Consider the following 19,882-nt stretch of genomic DNA (forward strand, 5'->3'; position numbering starts at 1 on the left):
CCAGCGTCTCGTGACACACCGGTTTAAAGTCCCTAGTCAATTTGAGACATGTATACTGGGGGTGATGGATAAAATTGATGTCCTACAACATCGGGAAATTGCATCCAAACTTCTTTTTCAAGCTCGGAAGTGTATTATTGGACATTGGGGAGGTAGTGCGGTCCCAACGGTCAGGGAATGGGAGAAGTCTACTAAAATCTCACTTGCTAGTGAGGAATTTCACCTGGTAAATATTAAGAAAAAACTAAGATTTGTTAAAATATGGCAGAAATGGCAAATATAATTACTCCCCAGGAGACGACGGGTGTTGTGGGTTGGGGTCGGGGGTGGTGTAGTAGTGAGAGAGGTGCAAGTGGTGAGAGTTTTTTTTTTTTCTTCAAGAGGTAGCAGGCAATGAATAAGGGAGGCGGGTGGGGAGGGTATATAATCTGTATGATGTCTAAAAGATTGTTATAACTTTTTTTTGTATGATGTAAAAAACAATAAAGATTTAAATAAAAGAAAATAAAAAAAAACAATAGCAGGTAACATGAATGCAAGATCATTGAAACTAAGCTCACCAAAAATGAGAAAACACACATAGAATGTAACTTCATCCTTTATTAATAAAAAGACATACAACACACAGTATCTGACTGGTTCGGGGTAGTGTAGTGCACTTGTTATTGCAGTGCTACTCCTATTCACTTCAGTGGGAGCAGTGCTGCAGTAACCAGTCCTGCCCAGTACATAGTAGATGGAGCTGTAGAACAGCTGATCGGGTGTTGGATCAGATATTAATGGCCTATGCTGAGGTTAGGCTATTAAAGGGGTTGTCCGGATTCAAAGCTGAACCTCATATCAGGGGAGCTGTCTGGGTGAAAATGGGGATATGTCAGGGTTTAGTTCTGATTCTGGACAACCGCTTTAATAGAAAAATCCTGGAGAATACGTCTAATTTGCGCTACTTTCACACTAGCGTTTTCAATTCCGCTATTGAGATCCGTTATAGGACCTCAATAGCGGAAGAAAACGCTTCAGTTTTGTTCCCATTCATTGTCAATGGAGACAAAACTGAACTGAACGAAACGGAGTGCACCAAAATGCATTCCGTTCCGTTTGGTTGCGTCTCCATCGCGGACTGAAAACGCTGTCCCCGATGTGGTGCGGAGCAAGACACACAATGTAAGTCAATGGGGACGAATCCGTTTTCTCTGACACAATAGAAAACGGATCCGTCCCCCATTGACTTTCAATGGTGTTCAAGACGGATCCGTCATGGCTATAGAAGACATAATACAACCGGATCCGTTCATGACGGATGCATGCAGTTGTATTATTGTAACGGATTTGCAAAAAATGCTAATATGAAAGTAGCCTTAGGAGTCTAGTGTCCGAGTTAAACCGAGTTCACACGAACGTGTGTGACCTGTGCCCGTGCTGCAGCCCGCAAATAGCGGGCCGCAATGCACGATCGCCGGCCGTAGGTCAGCCGCATCGGATCGCGGACCCATTCACTTTAATGGGTCCGCGATCCGCCCGTTCCACAAAAAGATAGGACATGTTCTATCTTTTTGCGAAACGGAAGTACGGGACGTAACCCCATGGAAGCACTCCGTAGTGCTTCCGAGGGGTCCCGTCCCGTGCGGCCGTTCCGCGATTCCGGATTTGCGGACCCATTGAAGTGAATGGGTCCGCATCCGTGATGCGGAATGCACACGGAACTGTGGTTGTGTATTGCGGGCCGCAATACGGCCACGGGTCACACACGTTCGTGTGAACTCGGCCTTAAAGGGGAAATCCTATCTGGGACATTTATGGCATATTGATATGAGTGGTCCCAGAGGCATCTATGGCCTATCCCTGTGATGGCTAACCTCCGTCTCTCCAGCTTTGGTAAAACAACTCCCAAGATGTACACTTGCTTGGCTGTTCTCAGAACTCCATAGAAATGAATGGATCATGCTGGGAGTCGTAGTTTCACCACAGCTGGAGTGCCGGAGGTTATCTTTAGAACGGGCCCCTGAAGTGAAGGCAAGCCGGACATGTGTGGTCACCCTCCATTCACTGATATGGGACATGTGGGTGGCAGGGGTCCACTCCAGCCATTACCTGGGCAGTGGTGGAATGGCAGTAGCGCAGGTTCATGAAGAGACTATAGTTTTAATAGTTTCATTTTATTTCTGTACAGTATTTTTAGCAGTTTTTTGGTCAGGAAGACCTCTGGAAGTGGTTTAGTTGTAGGACTACACAGAGCCCACACTGCTACCACAGCCTTGATGGACACTTATTCATAAGCACCGCCACACGGCTGAGGTAAGTACATGTTTACCACACGTACTACGGGAAGTGCACCATTCACAGTGACTAGACCGCCTAGCCTCTGCACGCTCTGACGTCACACCCACACAATCCCCAGCGCGCTGATTGGTAGCGTTCCCGGGTACGGACGCAGGTGCAGCTAGCTTTCCCGTTCTGATAGGTCGCCTGACAGGGGATGACGTCACGTGGGCGGTTCTAGTCGGTGTGGCTGTGTGCCTGTGTTCTCATTGTGCACCTGCCCGTCTTTGTTGGTGACGCGCAGCGCGGGCACGGATTGCCTTTACTTGTGGTGAGTGCGGGGCTCCACCGTAGGTTTTGGGGGTGGCACATGGTGTTCTTGTCAGTGTGACGCTTCCTATAAGAATGTGCGCCTGTCATTGTGTGAGCTTGGAGAGGGCAGGAGCTGGAGCTTCCCTGTTTACATGGCAGCGGCCAACCCGGAGAGGGGTTACATAGAGGGCGTCTGGTGCCCTCTGCCCAGAGTCCCGTAAAGAAGAGCTTGCTGATGACGTCATCAGACTTTCCTTTTTGTCAGAGAGGCCTCCATCGCCTGTGGCCAGTAGTCCCCTTCCTTAGAGATGACAGCCTCAAGCCTTTGGGGGTATCATGAGTGTGTCTGGAGCCCCTAGGAGGGCATCTTACAGGTGGTGCCTGTACAGCGCTGCAGAATATGTTGGTGCTATCGAAATAGGAGTTACCTAAGTATTATCAGGCCCTGTTCACACTACTAGCATGGCTTCTATTTAAAATGGAGCTGGGTTACTAATGCACATTCATTATCATCCAGTTATTGGAGAATCATTTCTGACATTTGATATTGATGACCTATGATCAGGATATGTCATCAATGTCAGATTGGTGGGGGATGTGACTTTGGGCATGCTCGCCAATTAGCTGTTTAAAGATCGCCGCTCATCAGTCATGGTGCAGTACTTTGTATAGAGGCTTTGCTTGGATTGCAGCTCCGTTCTATTCACTTGCATGGGACTGAGCTGTGCCTAGGCCATGTGACCCATTAACGTGACGTTGCGGTGCTCGCCAGGTCTCTTCAACTACCCATCCTTCAAAAAAATTTGCTATGGGGCCCAGTAGGAGTGGGCGATATAAACAATATACAATATAAAGTTGGGCAACTATATAGATTTTGTCTATATCGCCCTATCGCGATAGATGACCACGGAGCGGTAGTGAATTGAAGAAGCTTCTCACTCACCGCTCCGTGGCCTCCTGACTCGGCACCGCGCTGCATTGGCCAGGGCCTTGCGTGCACACATCGTCAGGATGGCTATGGCATGGGGCTGATGGCGCTGGCTGGGGGGACATGGATGATTGCAACTTGCAAGTATACTTATCGCACATAGTTCAAATTATATTGCGACATAGATTTTAGGCCATATCGCCTAGCCCTTTGCATACATGTAAAGTATAAAACATTTACTGCAGAAGCCTCTCTGGTAGTGTTGAGCGAACTTGTGTTTTAAGTTCGGCGTCTAAAGTTCGGGTTATGGAAGTATCCCATTATGGATTCTAAATTTCGTTATTGTCCGTGGTAGCGGAATCCATAACGGGATACTTCGATGACCCGAACTTTAGACGCCGAACTTAAAACACAAGTTCGCTCAACACTACTCTCTGGTCCTGTAAACTGATGCCCGAGATTGCCTGACTGTGGATCTCAATTAATAATGGAGACTAGCAAAGTTCTCTATTCCATAGCAACCATGAGACGCTGTTTAAAAAGGACCTATCACCAGGATGCGGAACAGATGCGGACCCGTTCATTTCAGTGGGGCTGCAAAAGACGTGGACAGCACGCTGTGCTCTCCGCATCCGTACTTCTGTTCCGTGGCCCTGCAAAAAAGATAGAACATGTATTCTTATCTGCATTTGTGGGCAAGAATAATCATTTACATCATAGTTCTGGCTGTTCCATTCCGCAAAATGCGGAACACACACGGCCGGTATCCATGTTTTGCAGATCTGCGGACTTAAAAAAAAATTGTACAAAAACCAAAATAGCTCTCTTTATGGAGCATGCATATTACGCAGAGAACAAACTGTCACCTCGAGAGTCCGTCTTTGCATCCTCAGTGGCACTGATATTGCATTCCCACAGCCCCCCCCCCCGGCATACGCTGAACCCACAAGATCTCTTGTTCTGCAGCTGTGAGTAAGGGCTCATGCACAGACCGTGCCGTTTTTTGCAGTCCGCCCGTGTGCCTTCCGCAATTTACGGAACAGGAGGCCCATTATAGAAATGCCTATTCTTGTCCGCAAAACGGACAAAAATAGGACATGCCTCATAATTTTTGCGGGGCCACGGAACGGAGCAACGGATGCGGACAGCACACAGAGTGCTGTCCGCATCTTTTGTGGACCCATTGAAATGAATGGTTCCGTATACGGAATCAAAATACGGCCCATATAAGGAACGCAAAAAACGTTTGTGTGCATGAGCCCTAAAGGTGTGCTATCAAATTTGAATGATTATGAGCCATGATCCATTAGAGCGTAACCCAATTTGCAGCTGAAATTAGCAGATCACTTGCTGCTCTGGTTCTCTCCACATTGAGCCTGCCTACAATAAGAGCGGAATTTGCAGTGGGAATAAAGTGGACATACTTCCTCCTTAGGGCCCAGAGGCACAGAGAGAAACCCCACAAATGCACTCCGTAGTGCTTCTATGGGGTTCCGTTCCGCACCACACCTTCTGGATTGCGGACCCATTCAAGTGAAAGGGTCTGCATCCATTATGCAGTGCACTAATGGCTGGGGTCCATATATTGCGCACACGCTGTTTTCCCGGGGTTGGCTGTCTGCATGAATCCTTAGGCTGAGTTCATTAAGGGGGAGAGGGGTCCTACCTACAATTAAGGGCCCATTCACCTAACCATATATTTCTGTCCGCAGCCATTCTGCAGTTTTGCTGATCGGTTGCGCACCCGTTCATTTCAATGGAACCGCAAAAGATGCAGACAGCACACCATGTGCTGTCCACATCTGTATGTCCATTCTGCGGCCCCACAAAAAAAATAGGGCAAGTCCTATTCTTGCCTGTATCTGTGGACAAGAATAGGCATTTCTATCATGGTGAAGGATGTTCCGTTCTGCAAAATGTGGAAGACAGCTGGCCAGTATCTGTGTTTTGCGGATCCACAATTTGTGGTCTGCAAAAACAGATATGGTTGTGTGAAGAGCCCTAAAGGCTCATGCACACGACCGTATGCCCTCCGAGACATGCGGTCCGTGAGCGGGCCATATGTCCCGGAGCGGCATACATCATGCGTACGGGAGCGCACAGCATCATAGGTTACTATGATGCTGCGCGCAATGGGCCGTCCGCGGGACTATTGTCCTGCACTCATATGATCTTATGAGTGCAGGACAATAGCCCTGCAGGCGGCCCGATGCACTAAGTGATGCTGTGTATAGCGATGCTGTGCGCTCCCGTGCGCACGATGTATGCCGCTCCGGGACATATGGCACTATGTCCTTCAGTTATTTGATCAGTTTTTTCTATCAGTTATTGTGAGCCAAAACCCATAGTGGGTCAAACACACAGAAAAGGTGCAAATCTTTACATTATATCTCTGAGTAGGCTTCACTACTGGTTTTGGCTCTCAATAACTGATGGAAATAACTGTCTCGTGCATCGGCCATGTGCACCCCGCATCATGGATATGGACCTATTCACTTGAATGGGTCTGCAATCTGGAAGGTTGGTGCGGAGCGGCGGCACGGAACCCCATGGAAGCACCACGGAGTGCTTCCATGGGGTTTCTGTCCATGCCTCTGCACAGCAAAAAAGTAGTGCATGCACTACTTTTTTGCGGTGCGGACGGACCACGGACCCATTCAAGTAGAATGGATCTGCATCCATCTGCAAAATCCGCACGGATGTTGCCCGTGCATTGGGAACCTCAAATTGCCTCCTTTCATGACTCAAGACTAGCTAAAATTACGGCAGACTGTAATTTAGCACAGTACCGGTTGCTACAAATAGAATACGGAGTCATCATAGGGTTTGGAAATGGAAGGTTTGCTGGATGGAGTAAATTATACTTATTGGAGGGGTTATGGGGTGTAGCTGTTTGGGCCTCCACACTGCATTTTTTTGTTGGCTTTTTTTTGTATTTTTTGCTTCTTACGTGAGCTTTGCAGATCAGGCACCTGGATCAGTGAAAAAAAACCATGTATGGATGGGCCCATTGAATTATGTGGTTCAGTGTGCAATCCATTTTAAAAACAGATATCAATCTGAGTAAAAATACAACCATGTGCATGAGCCCTTAAGCGGGAGTATATTATATTGCCATGATAAAACTGTGCTTTGTTAAATGAGCTTTAGTAATAGTAATTAGTAAATAGTAAAAATAGTAATTATTTATACTTTGTGTGAGGAATATGGATTATTATTTACTGGCAGCCCTGATTGTCAGTTGATTTCACCTTTTGGCTTGTACACAGTCAGTGTACATGCAAAATATGTTCCCACCCACCAACCATCAGGTTTCAAGGAGGCCCCAGGTGGATAATGTCACACCTCAACCAGCCAGTTTGGAGGCAACCAAATCTGCAGGAAAACCCCCAGCAGGGGGTCTCAGCTCTTGCCCAAGATCAATGATACCTCCCAGACATGTTGGCACCTACATTTCATAAGGAATTATGAATCGCCCGGCCATCGCAGGCGCAAACTGGATACATATTTGTGTCCCGGTGGCATGCCAGGAAAGGGAGATATCCATATCTCCCCACATAAACCCAATAGCGACACCATGTTTGGACTCCAGTTGTAGCAGGAACCCAGGTGGATCCATTGGTCCCAGAACCATCTCACTGTGACCTTCTGGACTGGAGCTTTAAACCCTAAAGGGTTTTGTGGGTTATTTGCAGCCAGTCCAGCAGAAGGGGGGTGGACCCCTCCCAAAGGCTGGGAGGGGAGGGGCCGGCTACAGGTTAAAAGGCTTGTGCCAGCAAGTGGGCGTGTCTTTCTCTGAAGAAGGGTCACATCATGTAATGTGTTTAGGGGGACCCAGGAACTAGCTGAGATCACTGCCCTTCATGTGACTACAGCAAAGAAAACACCACAACCGAAAGGAACTTTCATCTTACCCGTTAACTGACTTTTGCTCTGCTTAGGGCCCTTTCACACTTGCGTTGTCCGGATCCGTCGTGTACTCCATTTGCCGGAATTACACGCCGGATCCGGAAAAACGCAAGTGAACTGAAAGCATTTGAAGACGGATCCGTCTTCAAAATGCGTTCAGTGTTACTATGGCACCCAGGACGCTATTAAAGTCCTGGCTGCCATAGTAGTAGTGGGGAGCGGGGGAGCAGTATACTTACAGTCCGTGCGGCTCCCGGGGCGCTCCAGAATGACGTCAGAGCGCCCCATGCGCATGGATCACATGATCCATGCGACACGTCATCCATGCGCGTGGGGTGCCCTGACGTCACTCTGAAGCGCCCCGGGAGCCGTACGGACGGTAAGTATACTGCTCCCCCGCTCCCCACTACACTTTACCATGGCTGCCAGGACTTTAGCGTCTTGGCAGCCATGGTAACCATTCAGAAAAAGCTAAACGTCGGATCCGGCGATGCGCCGAAACGACGTTTAGCTTGAGGCCGGATCCGGATTAATGCCTTTCAATGGGCATTAATTCCGGATCCGGCCTTGCGGCAAGTGTTCAGGATTTTTGGCCGGAGCAAAAAGCGCAGCATGCTGCGGTATTTTCTCCGGCCAAAAAACGTTCCGGTCCGGAACTGAAGACATCCTGATGCATCCTGAACGGATTTCTGTCCATTCAGAATGCATTAGGATAATCCTGATCAGGATTCTTCCGGCATAGAGCCCCGACGACGGAACTCTATGCCAGAAGACAAGAACGCAAGTGTGAAAGAGCCCTTAACCCTGTTGTACCTATATCACCTGTATCTGTAACCTCAGACCATTGTATATATTCTCTGTGTATATTGTGTTATATCTAGTGTGCCCTTACGGCGAATTTAATCTTGTGCTATCTTGTATCTCGATCACGAATCCCCACGTCCGTGTTTCGGCCTAGTTATAAGCTACCGCGGGTTGGTTTCTCACCCTATATAATCCCGTTAGCGGACCGGGCTTATATCAAACGAGAAGCTGGTGGCAGATACCCGGGCTGAGACAGCGCTGTTTTCACTGCGGCAGTGAAAAGGCTCTCTCAGCTTGTTGCCTCTCTGTGCCCGCGAGGACAGGAGGTGTATGTGTAAACTGTACCAAGCTGACCTTACCTGCTCCTCTGGAGGGTGTAACGTTACGTTTTTGGTAACCCGTGACCATACCGCTTCTCGTGAGCTCGATGTAAGCGATGTCAAGCGGGCACGAGGTCTGGTATTCGTCACACTTTGCATCTGCATTTTTTTTAACTGTTGATGTCTAACATAGACCATAAATTAGGGCGTATTATAGACAAAGGGGGAGATTTATCAAAACTGGTGTAAAGGAAAACTGGCTTAGGTGCCTATAGCAACCAATCAGATTCCAGATTACATTTTTCACAGCTCCTTTAGAAACTTTTTTTGTCTTAGTTTCTTGGGAACAGACCAACTCTGTATTAACCCCAGTATAAAGAGCAGACTTCCACATAAGGTGTTGAGTGAGTTGTATGCTCATCTGTTGGTCAAGCGCTCATTAGCTGTTTCTCCCAGCTCCTTTATACACATGTACGCTCAGCGTGACTGAGCATGCATGTGAATGGATAGAGTCTCCCTGAGAACAAGAGGGTCTGAAAGTTAAAATTCTACCGCCTGATCCTTATCACTCCTTACATCTGCCATCAGGGAAGAGCTAGAAGGACCCAATACACATTAGAAGGTCATACGGACAGTGGGTTCAGCTAACATTTAATGTGTATGGCCAGCTTTATTCTCAGTAGAAATCATGTTATAGGCTGCAGGGCACCCACACTCATGTGCGCCCAGGCTCCTAGGTGCACACAGTTCGGGTGTCTGGCCCCATTATTCCTATTTCTTGCATTTGAAGACAGAGCCAGACTTCTCTACTGCATCATAAGACACTCGGCAGTCTCTGCAGAATGATTACCGGAGAGAGGCAGAACAAATCTATTAAATATATTGGGAAATTTTTAGGAACCTGGCCGTATCACTGAAGGGATACCTTGAGTAATCATATACAGTATGCAAATACCGTCGTTTATTGTGTTATAGTGCCGTATTAGGAAGGCGTTGTTGAAGCCCCTTGGTTAGGTATCCTTTGTACAACATACAGCTAGTGGATTCACTGACAGACAGAAGGAGCATTTTAGGTAAGGTAACTGGGTCAAGTGGCAGAGATTAGGATAGATAAAAGGGGTATCCCACAATATTAGGCCTCTTGCACACAACCATATGTATTTTGCGGTCCGCAAAAAACGGATCAGCAAAAAATACGGATGCCATCCGTGTGCATTCTGTATTTTGCGGAACAGAACAGCGGGCCCCTAATAGAACAGTCCTATCCTTGTCCATAATGCGGACAATAATAGGACATGTTCTATTTTTTTTGTGGAACCGACATACGGAAACGGAATGCACATGGAGTAACTTCCGTTTTTTTGCAGACCCATTGAAGTGAATAGTTCTGCATACGATCCGCCAAAAAAAACGGAACAGACACGGAAAGAAAATACGTTCGTGTGCAAGAGGCCTTACTATGCAATGTATAGGGTATATTACATGAAGTATTATGGCAATATAAATTATATTATATTGTTATATTATGTCATCAAAAATAGTCATATTTTTTTTTTTTTATGTACATTACATTTTTTTTCTGTAGTAGTGCCCCCTGCTGTTCTCCTGCATTCAGTGGTGGCTGAACAGTGGAATTGTTGGGGCTGTGTGTAAGGGACTATTTTCTATGCGGAGGAGGAATGGGTTAACGAGATGACTGCAGTGCACTCCTGGGACATGTGCTTGGGTGTCACGTGACAAGCTGACACCCGCCCACAGAAAGTGAACAGACAGGAGCTGCAGTGGGTTCAGTATAGGTGAAAATTACACTGGAGTTTTAGTAAAAATAAGGGTGAGCAATACGCCAGATATTTTTTAATTTGTGGGTAACCCCATTTAAAATAAATAGCAGTCTGTTTAGTGGTGCTGGAATCACTGAATAGTAAGAGTGGTTGGTACAAGTGCACATGCACAGCACGCTCTATACAGGCAACTGCGGGACAAAACCTGGCCGTTTCTGGATTTAATAGGTCCCCTAGTGGTAGGACCCCCGTTATTCAGTCCTTTATAATGTGTCCTATTGACATGTCATGTACGGCTTGAGAGCCCTTGCAGGCTCAGCCATTTATGATATTTGGTGGAGATGTTCTCTTTCCTAATGCATTCTGCAAAGCATTTTCATATTACATAAAGTAAGTATCTTCAATATACCCTGTCCTGCAGTCTCTTAAAAGCTTTTAGAATGCATAATCTTTCCTTTAATCTGCTTGGCATAATGCGCGCTGTGTAGTGAATCTTGGCATAGAAATGGGAATGTCTGCCAGGAACACGCTTAAGATCTTTGACCATCGGCCTGATGCACTGCTGTTTTTAGTGGAAAAATATTTCAGGAGATGTGATGCCACTTTTGTCTAAGTCTTGATGCAACTAGTGTACCTAAACCATAGTCTTTTGATTTATTAGGATATTCTTTTATGTGTAGGTCCTTATAAAACATTGGCATGTTCCTTTGACTGTGATGGTCTAGTGGTTACTGTGAGGACATTTGCTGGTGCTTCTGTTGAAAGCTCGGCAGTTATTTTAATGTTATTTCAAGAAACTTTCCTTGGCTAGTAACTTTTATGTAGTTGGGTTTAGCTAATTTGTTCCAAGAAATGCTTTTATGACATACTAGGGCTGAAACGATTACTCAAATTAATCTATTAACTCGACACAAAAAAATCCTCAAATCGATGATTCGTTTGTGCCATGTGACCACGGAGTGTGAGTGAAGAGCTTGCTATTACTCACGCTCCGTGGTCACCCGCCTGCTCGCACAACGCTGCACTGGATCCTGACGTACACACATCGTCAGGACATTTTAGTTCACTGGCGCTGCAGCTGGGCACTAATGGCTAGGAGGGGCAGGGGGGGAGCTGATGGCACTGGGGTGGGGGAGAGCTGATGGCACTGGGGTGGGGGAGAGCTGATGACACTGGGGTGGGGGAGAGCTGATGACACTGGGGTGGGGGAGAGCTGATGGCACTGGGGTGGGGGAGAGCTGATGGCACTGGGGTGGGGGAGAGCTGATGGCACTGGGGTGGGGGAGAGCTGATGGCACTGGGGTGGGGGAGAGCTGATGGCACTGGGGTGGGGGAGAGCTGATGGCACTGGGGTGGGGGAGAGCTGATGGCACTGGGGTTGGGGAGAGCTGATGGCACTGGGGTGGGGGAGAGCTGATGGCACTGGGGTGGGGGAGAGCTGATGGCACTGGGTGGAGGAGAGCTGATGGCACTGGGTGGAGGAGAGCTGATGGCACTGGGGGATAGTGGAGATGATGGCACTGGGGTGGGGCAGAGCTGAAGTCACTGGGGGGAACTGATGCACTTGGGCTGGGGACTGATGGCAGGGGGTCTGATGAGTTTTTATAAAGGAAAAGTCTATTAATTCATTTTTATCTTATTAGAGTACTCGAACAATCGTAAAAATAATCGGTAGAATACTCTATTTCTCAAATAATCGTTTACTGCAGCCCTATGACATACCATAAACCACTGATCAGTGGGATACTGCAGCTGAGATCTAGTGAACTGCCATGGTCTGGAACCAACCATCAGTGGAGAAGTGGCCATGCTTGTGCTGTATATACATTTTTCATTGTAAATGTGAGAATTGTGAAAATCTCAGTATACGTTAACATTGATTGATCAGCACTGGGACTGGCCCATTCTGTTTGATTGACATGTTTATCAAATTGATCCTTGGGACAAACCTGAAGCTTGCTACAGTCCCAGCAAAGTGGATGAGGTTTTAATCCCTTAACAGTGACATTACAATTGGAAAAACCCTGCCGAAAATGTCACTTTTTTTATTGCAGATATTTAATTTTTATAACCATGTTAGAAGGGAAAATAATACAATCTACAGAACACTGATCCCAAACCCGAACTTCTGTGAAGTTGGCGATTTTTCTCACGCGCGTGCAAAACGCATTACAATGTTTTGCACTCGCACGGAAAAATTGCGCATTTTCCCGCAACGCACCCGCATCTTATCCGGGCCAAAAACATGACGCCCCGTGTGAAAGAGGCCTAAGGCTTTCACCCAGCTGACACACACTGCAGACGTCTGCTGGGTGAAGATCCGCCCCTCACACTACCCGGCATAGAGGGTGGGCGTGGCTTGGGTTCCCGCATCTTGATTTTTCAGTATGTTTTCATTTTCAACACTTCGAGGGCAAAGCCTCTGACCACCACATGCTTTTTGAGTTGCGGCCATCTTGCTACTGCAGGTCGGGTAAACATTGCGCTTCACACATCCAATCTCCATCGTCAGCCCGGAATAGCAACAAACCTCATCCTCCAATCAGGTGTCCGGTCACATGCAGGCGAAAGACTTTGGATTCTGCTCACTGATTGGCTAATCTGGTACTCCTGCATTGTGATAGGCTGTTGCCGATGGGTGGGCGTGGCTTAGGATTAGGGTTGAAACGATTACTTGATTAAATCGAGTAATTCGACACAAAAAAATCCTCGATGCACATTTTTTGCATCGAAGATTCGTTTGTGTCATGTGACCACGGAGCGGGAGTGAAGCGCTTGCTATTACTCCCGCTCCGTGGTCTCCCGCTGCGCTTGAAATACTCACCTTTCCAGCAGGGGGCCTCCGGACACTTCACAGTACGTCCATGGTCCCGCGCTGCTCTGACCTCCTGACGTACGCACGCCGTGACCTGACGCACTGTGTGACGTCAGGACCAGAGCAGCGCAGAACGATGGAGTGTCGGCAGTGCCCCTGCTGGAAAGGTAAGTTGGTGAAACCGAGGGGGTGGGGGCGCAACTAAGGCCAGGCGCCTGGAGTGCACAGCATCATAGAAACCAGTAACGCTGTGCAATCCAGGTGTCAGGAGGAGCATGGCAGCAGAGCTGATGGCACAATGGGGGCAGAGCTGATGGCACAATGGGGGCAGAGCTGATGGCACAATGGGGGCAGAGCTGATGGTACAATGGGGGCAGAGCTGATGGCACAATGGGGGCAGAGCTGATGGTACTGGGGTGAGGCAGAGCTGATGGCACAATGGGGGCAGAGCTGATGGCACAATGGGGGCAGAGCTGATGGTACTGGGGTGAGGGACAGCTGATGGCACAAGGGGGCAGAGCTGATGGCACTGGGTGGGGAGAGCTGATGGCACTGGGGTATAGTGGAGCTGATGGCACTGGGGGGAACTGATGCACTTGGGCTGATCGCACAGTGGGGAACAAAGGGTGTTGGGGACTAATGGCAGGGGGTCTGAGTTTTTATAAAGGAAAACAGTCTATTTTTTTCTTATTAGATTACTCGATTAATCGTAAAAAATAATCTATTACTGCAGCCCTACTTAGGATGGCAGGGGTTTTGATGGACAGCGCTGATAGGCTGCAGTATCCGGTCAGTATCAGGGGCACTTGTATGAAGGTGAGGGAGTCGGGGTGGTCACTGTTTAGTGGCACATCTTCTGCCGCCAGGCAACTAGCGGGGGTTGTACAGTCAGTCAGATTTCACATGTGATTAGCTAGGCTCGCGCCGGGCTCTGTGGTACTTGTAGTACCACTGGTGCTGGTGATATTTGCTTCTTACAATGTTAGTGTTGTAATCTTAAAGGGACCCGCACAAATCTTCACTTAATTCTCTTTTATTGGTCATTTCAGAGAGAGGCAGAATCTAATAGGTCATTGCCAGCAAGTCAAATAATCTCCTTTAGGGCTGGTTCACATGGTGCAGTTTTTCAGTTTCAATCTGCAGACCAACTTGTGGTTTAACCGCTATAAACCGTGGCCACGTTACATGCCATCTCCTATTGAAAACAGTGGGAGGCAGATGAACTGCTGCTGCTGGTGGCTTTTTGGTGCAGAATCTGTGAACGGGGCCTGAGGATGCGTTCACATGTGGGTTTTTAGTGGATTTTTCTTTTTTCCGTATAGGAGGAAGACACACTGGCCCCGATTTTCTAATGTGTCTGCGTCAAAAATCTGTCTAAAAAGTGTTGGTTCTAGGTCTTCTACACCTAGGGGAAGTGGCTTAGCGGAAATGGATGGAGACTTGGATGCACCACTTAGTGCCAACATTGTGCCACAGTTCTGGTATAAAATTCTGACTCAAAATAAGCCAATCAGTAGCTGCTGCAGAGTCAGAGTAATGGTCCGTTCACACGTCCGTAATTCTGGGTCTGCATCTCTTCCGCAATTCTGCACAACGGGCGGACCTATTCATTTCAGAGGGGCTGCAAAAGATGCACTGTGTACTGTCCGCATCTGTTGCTCCGTTCCGCAACCCTGCAAAAAAGGTAGAGCATGTCCTATTCTTGTCCGCAATCGCAGACAAGAATAGGCATTTCTATCATTGGGCCGACCATATGCCCTCCACAAAATGCGCGACGCACAGAGCCGGTATCCGTGTTTTGCGGATCCACAACATACTTACGGACATGTGAATGGACCCTTAAGGGTTTGTCCCTGCACCAGATTTATCCTCCAGCCTGACCGCTGCGATAGATCTGGTGCAGGTCTGGGCCGCCGGTCTAAATTCACGCCATCTACAGGATTAGTAAATCTGGGCCAGTGTGTAAAAAAAACAAAACAAAAAAAACCCAGATGCCAAAAAGCACTTGTTAGGCTACTTTCACACTAGCGTTGTTTTAATCCGGCGTTCAATTCCGACACCGGAACTGCCCGCCGGATCCGGAAAAACGTGTGAAAACGGATTACATTTGAATCCTGATCAGGATTTTGATCACAATGAAAAAATGCATTGGAAAAAACGGATCCGCCATTTATGGACTTTAACTTTTTTTTCACATTTTTCGGGCTTAACATGCAAAAGCCGGATCCGTTTTGACTGAACACACAGTGCCAGATCCGGCGTTAATGCAAGTCAATGGGAAAAAGGCCTGATCAGGCGTTCAGTCAAAGTGTTCAGGCTTTTTGGCCGGAGGTAAAAATACTGCATGCTACGTTTTTCTGAAAAGCCTGATCAGTCAAAAAGACTGAACTGAAGACATCCTGATGCATCCTGAAGGACTGACTCTCCATTCAGAATGCATGGGGATAAAACTGATCAGTTCTTTTCCGGATTTGAGCCCCTAGGACGGAACTCAGCGCCGGAAAAGAAAAACGCTAGTGTGAAAGTAGCCTTATTAAATCTCTGCATAACCTGTCCAGTACAGGAGACCCTGAGCTAAAGTGCTGTGCCAGGCTTTATGGAGCGGGCAGGGGCAGCGATGTGCTTCCGCCAGGACTGAGCTGACACTGGCGCCTGTTCCTGTAATAAGCGCAACAATCTTCCTGCAGGACATTGCGAAAATAAATTTTAGGGATTTTAGGAAAGTTTACTTAACCTTTAATAAATCTCATCCACTCTCTGCAGACGCTTTTCACAAGAAAATCTACATGTCAATTTATGTTGCAAATGTCACCTTTTGTAAGGAATCATGCACACAACCGTTGGATTTTTTGTGGTCCGCAAATTGGTGATTCGCAAAACATGGATAGTGGCCATGTGCGTTCTGCGTTTTACTGAACGTCCGGCCCATCATAGAACAGTCCTATCCTTGTCCGTAGTGCGGACAAGAATAGGACATGTTCTATATTTTTTGGGGGGGGCCGTGGAACAGACATACAGATGCAGAGAGCACAAGGATTACCAATGCGAATCTGGCTAGTCTGACAGGTCATGGAAGTGAGTACACAACCCCTTTAGCTACGTGGGCTGTAGCTTAGAAAACCCAATGCTCCTAAGCATCCCAGCTATATTATATGTATTTTAAATTTGGCGACTAAAAATTTCATTTGGCTCCTAAATTTTTCAGGTTAGGAGCCAATGGCTCCTTGATATTTTTTTTTTTTAGTCTGGAGCACTGCAAATGCATTTTTTTAACCCCTTAGTGACATGACTAATTTTAGCCTAACGGACCAGTAAAAAATTTTTTGGGACTGTTACTCGGTGGTCTAAAGTCCGGTTTTCTGGTAAAATGTTGTATTTCATTTGGAAATCAATGTCCCAGAGTCTCGAGGAAGAGTGGAGAGAATTTGCTTTATGGAGATGCTGATTTCATTTTTTGTCAGGAATTGACACCTGTGTACGCTACCAATACCTGGTTTAATAACCATGGTATCGCTGTGCTTGATTGGCCAGCAAACTCTCCAGACTTAAACCCCGTAAAGAAACTATGGGGTATTGTCAAGAGGACGATGAGAGACACCAGACCCAACAATGCAAATGAGCTGAAGACAGCCATCAAAACAACCTAGTGCCACAGGCTGATTGCCTCCATGCCATATTGATGCAGTAATTCATGTTCCTACAGCCCAACTCCACTACCACCCTCCATTATGCTCACCTCATTTGAAGTACACTCTGTTCGCATCTACTCTCCCTCCAGCCTTCAAGTAGCTGTCATTTACCGCCCCCCAGGCCCAGCCACCATCTTTCTTGACCACTTTAACACCTGGCTACTACACTTTCTTTCTGCCGACATCCCCACTATCATCATGGGTGACTTCAACATCCCTATTGACACCTGCCCCTCGGCCGCCTCTAAACTCCTATCACTCTCTTCCTTCTTCGACCTATCACAGTGGTCTTCAGCTGCCACCCACAGAGATGGTCACACTCTGGATCTTATCTTTGCCTGACTCTGCTCCCTATCTAACCTTACTAATTTGCCTCTCCCCCTATCTGACCGCAACCTACTCATCTTCTCTTCATTGGTCTCTTCTGCTGCTCCCCCGGTCCACACACTAGCACCCCCCCCTCCCCCCGCAGGAACCTTAAACATCTTGACTTTCGCTTGCTTTCTCCCACTCTCTACCATCTGTTCCCTCCAATACCCAGATGCTGCCACCACCCTGTATAACACCACAATAAGTACAGCTCTGGACACTGTTGCCCCCCCTCACACACAACAGAACCCGAAAAATCAACAGACAACCCTGGCACACCAACGTGACCAAAAACTCAGACAAGCTTCCAGGGCTGCTGAGCAGCAATGGAAGAAATTCCTTTCTAAGCATCACTTCACCGCATACAAGCAATCCCTCCTCATATTCAAATCCTCACTCGCTGATGCAAAACAGCCCGACTCATCTCTCATATGTTCCCTGTCCCACAGCCCTAAACAACTTTTTAACACTTTTAACTCCCTCCCCTAGCGCCCCCACCCTCTCCTCTCATCTCAGCTGAGGACTTTGCCAAATACTTCAAACAAAAGATATTTAACATCAGAGAAAGCTTCAGTACACAGTCCCCACAGACCCTCTACACCCTGCTCGGTCCTCTTCTCCCAAAACCCGCTTCTCCACCATTACAGAAGAAAAACTCTCCACTCTACTCTTCAGATCACATCTCACCACCCTTGCACTTGACCCAATCCCATCCCACCTCATCCCTAACCTCACCACAGTGTTTATCCCAGCCCTAACTCATCTCTTCAATCTATCACTAACCTTTGGTGTCTTCCCCTCTGCTTTTAAACATGCTACCATTACTCCCATCCTCAAAAAGCCTTCACTTGACCCATCTTCTTTGTCCAGTTATCGCCCCATATCACTTCTTCCGTATGCGTCAAAGCTACTTGAACAACATGTCCATTCGGAACTGTCCTCTCACCTCTCCTCCTGCTCACTCTTTGACCGCCTACAATCTGGCTTCCGACCCCACCACTCGACTGAGACTGCCCTTACCAAAGTCACCAATGACCTACTAACAGCCAAAACCAAAAAACATTACTCTGTCCTCCTTCTCCTTGACCTGTCCTCTGCCTTCGACACTGTCGACCACTCCCTTCTGTTGCAAACTCTCTCATCTCTTGGCATCACTGACCTGGCCCTCTCCTGGATAACATCATACCTCACAGACCGGACGTTTAGCGTCTCCCACTCTCGCACCACCTCCTTATCTCATTCCCTCTCTGTTGGTGTCCTGCAAGGCTCTTCTCTATCTACACTTCTGACCTGGGACATGTCATAGAGTCCCATGGCTTTCAGTATTGCTCTTATGCTGACGACACACAAATCTACCTCTCTGGTCCAGACATCACCACCTTACTATCCAGAATCCCACAATGTCTATCTTTTATATCATCCTTCTTCGCCTTTCGCTTTCTAAAACTTAACATGGATAAAACAGAATTCATCATCTTTCCCCTATCTTGCTCAACCCCCCAACAGACCTATCTATCACGATCAATGGCTGCACACTCTCCCCGGTCAACCAAGTCCGCTGCCTTGGAGTGACCTTGGATTCTGCCCTCTCCGACCGCACATCCAAGCCCTTTCCACCACCTGCTGCCTCCAACTCAAAAACATCTCCCGCATCCGCACTTTCCTAAACTTTGAATCTGCGAAAATGCTTGTACATGCCCTCATCTCCCGCCTAGACTACTGCAACATTCTCCTCTGTGGCCTTCCATCTAGCACTTTCGCACCCCTCCAATCTATCCTCAACTCTGCTGCCCGACTAATCCATACCTCACCCTGTTACTACTCTGCCTCTCTCCTCTGCCAATCCCTTCACTGGCTCCCCATTGCCCAGCGAATTCACTTCAAAATACTAACAAATACATACAAGGGCGTCCACAGCCTGTCCCCTCCCTACATCTCTGAGCTACTTTCGCGATACATCCCTACACACGCTCTCCAATCCTCACAAGACCTCCTTCTCTCCTCCCCTCTTATCGCCTCTTCCCACAATCGACTCCAAGATTTCTCCCGTGCATCCCCCATACTCTGGAACTCGCTACCCCTACATATCAGACTCTCACCTACAGTGGAATTCTTCAAAAGAAACATGAAAAACCACCTCTTCAGACAAGCCTACAACCAGTGACCCTGCTGCCTCTATACCGCCATGACCAGCTTTACCCTCACCTGCTGTGTTCTTTTCCTATACCATGTAGATGGTAAGCCCTCACGGGCAGGGCCCTCTCGCCTTCTGTGCCAGTTTGTAGCTTGTCTTGTTTATGCTTAGTGCAATTGTCTGTATTATGTATGTATACCTTTTTTCATATGTACAGCGCTATGGAATGAATGCCGCTTTAATAATAAATAATAACAATAAAAAGGAGCCTCAAACAAGAATTGAGTGCATGTAGAGTACATGCTTTTCAGTAGGCCAACATTTCTGTATTAAAAATAGTTTTTTTTAAAATTGGTCTTCTATTCTTTTTCTGAGATACTGACTTTTGGGATTTCATTAGCTGGAAGCCACAATCATCAACATTATAAGAAATAAATGCTTGAAACCGATCGATCTGTATGTAATGAATCTATAAAATGAGTTTCACTTTTTGAATTGAATTATTGAAATAAATTAACTTATTGATATTCTGATCTATTGAGATGCACCTGTAGTGTATTAA

General features: G+C 47.2%; 1 protein-coding gene across 2 annotated transcripts in view; it reads left to right on the forward strand.

Annotated features, from left to right (window-relative positions):
• The first annotated feature begins 2,471 nt into the window (after positions 1 to 2,471).
• The window catches only part of LOC120980630 (RAB3A interacting protein), a 69,318-nt gene continuing 51,907 nt past the window's right edge, over positions 2,472 to 19,882 (forward strand). For both annotated transcript variants that reach the window (XM_040409848.1, XM_040409856.1), the window contains exon 1: positions 2,472 to 2,590. The gene's annotated coding sequence lies outside the window, so the exon portion shown is untranslated. The remainder of the gene's footprint in view (positions 2,591 to 19,882) is intronic.

This window comes from Bufo bufo, chromosome 1 (assembly GCF_905171765.1).
Source record: "Bufo bufo chromosome 1, aBufBuf1.1, whole genome shotgun sequence".
Classification (NCBI taxonomy): Eukaryota; Metazoa; Chordata; class Amphibia; order Anura; family Bufonidae; genus Bufo; species Bufo bufo.